Below are 4,617 nucleotides of genomic sequence, written 5' to 3'. Positions count from 1 at the left end.
AAGGGTTCACATCACATACCCATCCCCCAGTCCTCAACCCCTGCACGCTCCATCCCACCTCCACTGAGGGGGACTTGCAGAAGAGGAAGAGACAAATAATTAGAGGCAGAGACTAGGCCTGCCCCCTCTTTCTCTCCATGGATCACTCTCACCCGTACTCTCTGTCTCTCTACAAAGAGACTGAACCATAGCCCTGGGGGGTACCTTTACAAAGCCCAAGTCCAGTCTCTGTGGTAGAGATGAGGTCACAGAGGCCCAGGTGGGTGGGACAGCACCTAAGTCTCCTGGCAGGACTGTGGCCAAGTGGGACGCTGGGTCGTTCCCTGCTTTGTCCCATACATCTGTGCCCTTCGGAATACAAGAGGCCTCTAGCCTCCCACCCTGTCCCTGAAGCTGCCTTCCTGCGGCTATGGAGTCCACCAGCCTTGGGTGCAGTTGTGGTAAGAGATGTGGCAAGGATCTCTGTTTCCCTCAAGACAGGGCTAGGTCTGGTCCAGCTGGAGTACCCGGGTGGTGGGTGATCACCATCAGAAGTCCTGGGGTGACACCCTGGCTCACTCGCTGTGGCAGATTGCAAAGAGCCCTAATCTTCACGTCTCCCTGCACCCAGACCCTTGGCCGAGCAGCCTCGCCAGGCCCTCTGCTCCCATGTGAGCGCTCACCCATGGCTGCCGTGAGCCCATGCAGGGTGAGTAGATGCAGCACAAGTGGCTCCCTGCTGCTCAGGTATGGGGGCTGCTTCCTTCGTGTGCCTCTGCCGTTGCCGTGAGATCAGGCCTGGGCAAGTCTGCAGAAGATCAGAGGTGTGGAGCAGAGCACAGCGGCCGCCGTCCCAGCTGGGCCTGCCAGGAAGCCTGCCCTGACTGAGCCCTGGACCCACTAAATCGATTCCACGGCACCTGAGAAATGACCACTCATTGTTTCGTGTTTATTTGTTAACCAGCATTACAGTGACAAAGATGATGGACAGAGCCATCCAGGCTCTGTCTGATGGACAGGCTCACCAGGTAGTGCCACCTGCTCTGAGACGTACCAGCACAACGCTTCATGCAACGGAGGCTGAGGGAGGCTAAGGGCTTGTTCAAGCTCACACTGAAGTTGGTCCAAATCCAGAGGCCTCTTGGGACCTGCCCCCATGGTGAGCTGGCCTGGCAGACACAGGTGAGTCCAACTCTGCCCTGTCATCCGGGAGCCACAGTCTGGTGAGGAGGATTGGGTTGGGGAGGGGTAGGTATATTTGGGAATGTGTGGAGGAAGGGGCAGTTGTGTCAAGCCCAATCACTTTCTGCAGCTGGACAATGAGGAGCAGGAAGGCCCAGCCTTCTTGGTGGAAGGACCATCCTAGTCCACTCCGACCACATAGCTATGACTGCCACTGCATTCACAGCCCTTGATGCTGAGGCCAGGTGCATTTCGCTTGCCACCTTTCCATCAGATCCATCGGACACCTGCAAAGGAAAAGCAGTTAACTAAGAGCTGCAGCTTAAGCCCTGTGTGCTGCCCCACCCTCCATCTCCCAAGCTCCCCGTATACCCGTGAGGAGAAGCTACCACGACTCTTTCCCAGATAAGCAAACTGTGGCCCAGAGAGGCTCCAGACATTCCCAAGGCCACCTAGCCTCTAGGAAGCACAGTCGGAATTTGAACCCCAGTCTGAGATTCCACGCATCCCTCAGAAAGGCGTGGTCCTCATGGAATGGCCCCGGCCGACTGGCATTGGTGCCCTGGCACAGTCCAAGGCCCTTGGAAATGCCATTCTCAACATGTTTGCCCTAAAACAACTACCAGAGAACTTCAGGCCCTGCGTCTGTCTTGAACCTGTGGCCCCGGTTATAGACACTGTCACAGGCCCAGGTCGTAGCCTGTGCCATGCAGGTTCTGGCTGCCTTCTCCACCAAATGGGGAGTAGTTCCTGTCAGCAGCCGCCTTCCCCCCACCCACTGTGAAATTCCCAAAGCAAAGCAAACAGCCATGATCCCCAGGATGCCGAGGCTCACCTCTGTCCCCCAAATCCCGAACATCTCCTGAGGACCATGGACACCTCCAACTTAGCATATGTGCCCAAAAATCTCAGCAGCCTCCCCCATAAACCTCTTCTCCAGGGTTCCCTCCCCATTGTGCAAGCCAGAGGCCAGGTCCTGGCGTCCCCTCCTCTTGGCCTCCCCACTTCCCACATCTCCACCTCTCCTCCCTCACTCCTTCTGCCCCCAGACTACCCTGGTGAAACACCTCTTGCTAACTTGTGAGTGTGAATTGTGGGGTCAGACCTTAGCTATGCATCCATAGGCAAATCACTTCACCTCTTGGAGCCTCAGTTTTGTCATCTGTAAAATGGGGATGATAAAAACCTCTCTATATCCTTAAAAGGTAGAATTTTCTGGCACACGTCATAACTTCTCAAGAAAGAGCAGCTTCTGCTATTGTCACTATCCTTGCAGTGAGTGCAGTGAATGTGTGTGTGTCTGAAAGCATCTCTCCCCATCCAATCCAGGATCTGCTCAGTTTCTGTGAGTGGAGACCTTTCTCTCCCAGAGATGGGCACAAGACCCAGATCCGACCAAAGAAGGCCACCCCCCTCTCTCCTGTTTCCACCAGATTTCTGCCATGGGAAATGATGCTTTCTCTTCTGGGGATGGCCAGGACAGGTGCTCCAAGGACTCCATGAGCCAGAGCTCCTGGGGCCATCTCGCCCATGTGCAGAGAAATCCACCTATAGTGACGTGGATGCAGCAGAAGGCAGGAGCTGATAGCCTGCGGGCCAAGGTGTTGGCTGCACCTGTTGAGTGCCTGGATGCACCTGTTGAGTGCCTGGATGCAGCTGTGCCTGAAGGCATGGCTCCTCCTGGACTTTTCACTGACTGGAGCCAGTACATTCCTTCTTCGCTGAAGTTAGTGTGGATTAAGTTTCTGCCACGTGCAACCCTAAAGGGTCCTAACAAAACACATGAATGGGGGATAGGAACATGCTTGGGACCAAGAGGTGTCACAGAGTTGGGCTTCTGTGATGGAGAAGTCCTGTGACTTACTGATCTGGCAGGGCCCTGGTAGGAATTTCGTGGGGAAGGGGTGGCCAAAGGTGGTGGGCCCCTGGCCATAGCTTGTGAAGTGCCCAAAAGCAGGAGTCGTAGCACTGGCCCACAGTGCTGGCTTATGTTGGGGGCTCAGTGCCAGCTGCCACTATTTCCCTACAGAGCACTCCAATGCCGTGGGCACTATTCTGGGGACTGTGCGAATGTGCCCCCACCTGTCCTCATAACACCCTCCCTGGGAGGTGGGCTCGGATGTGCCATCCATTTTATAGAAGACAAGATGGAGGCACAGAGTTCAGGGAACTTAACCAAAGTCACCCAGTGAGGATGTGGTGGCGTGGGAGTGAAGCGGCGCCTGTGCCGGGACACACAGCTGCACAGGCACAGCCTCCTCTTGTCTTTTGCTGTCCCCCACCTGCTCAGAAGGTACTGCAAATGACTCTTGGCCCCCTGCGAGAAAAGAGCCCACAGTTTCCTACCCAAGCAGGTGCAGCTACCACAGGTCTGTTCCCAGGCGCTGGACTTCAAAGAGGAGAGCGGCAAAGAACCAGAAGGCTGTCCCTCTGCCCATGGCCACCTCCTGAGATGCCTCCCAATTCGACCCCATTTGCCAGGTGTCCCTGCTACCTACTGGAGCACACCCATCCCACCCTGCCCTGCCCCTGGGCCCTGCCAGGCTGGGGGGCTCCTCGGGGGCAAAAACGTGCCTGACTCGTTGTGTGACCAGAGCCCTCCATGAGTGAAGGAGGCCTCCCTAAAGGTCAAACGGTTCAGGAGGACACCTGTCACCACAACACAGCCCTGGGCCTACAGTGTAGCACCATCAGTGAACACACCACCACGCACATCACTGTCACCTCTCACAGGCATCTCCGAGCCACGGGTGACAGCAATCGAGACTCCCTCTCCTCTCCGAGCTCTCTCTGTACACCTCGTCTCACTAACTTCACACAGCCCTGGGACGTCTGTGCTCTGAGGATCGCAAGCTTCAGGCTTCAGCCAGAGCCCTGCGTGCCTCCCAAGCAGAGGGGCTGGGTTTCTGACCTGGCATGGCCATGCACAGGCATGTGTGCGGCTCCACTGCACAGCCCATGTTTATCTTTTGGACACTGGGAGTCACAGCCAATCAGACTTTACCACCAGGGTAATCAGGGCAAAACCTGCGGCTGTTCCATGGCCCAAGCGGAGGACACTGTGGCTGTACTTTGGCCCCATATGGGAAGTATGTCCTTCCTCTTGTTTTATTTTCTCTTCTCACTTGTGGTATCTTCTGGCATTCCAAAGCTTCTTAGAGGAATCCTGAAGTCCGCTCTGGAACAAGGCTGGGTTTAAGTAAATAGACACACACACACACACACACACACTCACTCACACACTCACACACACACACACTCACACACACACACACACACACACACACACACACACACACACACACGCACACACACACACACACACACACAACACACATGCACACACACTCACACATGCACACACACACACACGCACACACACTCACACATGCACACACACTCACACATGCACACACACTCACACACTGCACACACACACACACACACACACTCACA

The 4,617-nt window shown here is 55.6% G+C and overlaps 1 long non-coding RNA gene across 1 annotated transcript; it reads right to left on the bottom strand.

Moving 5' to 3' along the window:
* Positions 1-905: 905 nt before the first annotated feature.
* Positions 906-2,474, bottom strand: LOC108542357 (uncharacterized). Its single transcript, XR_001889244.1, has 2 exons — positions 2,267-2,474; positions 906-1,448 (listed from the first exon to the last, which is right to left on the bottom strand). It is a non-coding gene; the product is annotated as an uncharacterized LOC108542357 (long non-coding RNA).
* Positions 2,475-4,617: the final 2,143 nt, after the last annotated feature.

The sequence above is a fragment of the Rhinopithecus bieti genome, unplaced genomic scaffold, assembly GCF_001698545.2.
Source record: "Rhinopithecus bieti isolate Rb0 unplaced genomic scaffold, ASM169854v2 scaffold_20150, whole genome shotgun sequence".
NCBI lineage: Eukaryota > Metazoa > Chordata > Mammalia > Primates > Cercopithecidae > Rhinopithecus > Rhinopithecus bieti.
This window is presented reverse-complemented; position numbering and strand designations above follow the sequence as displayed.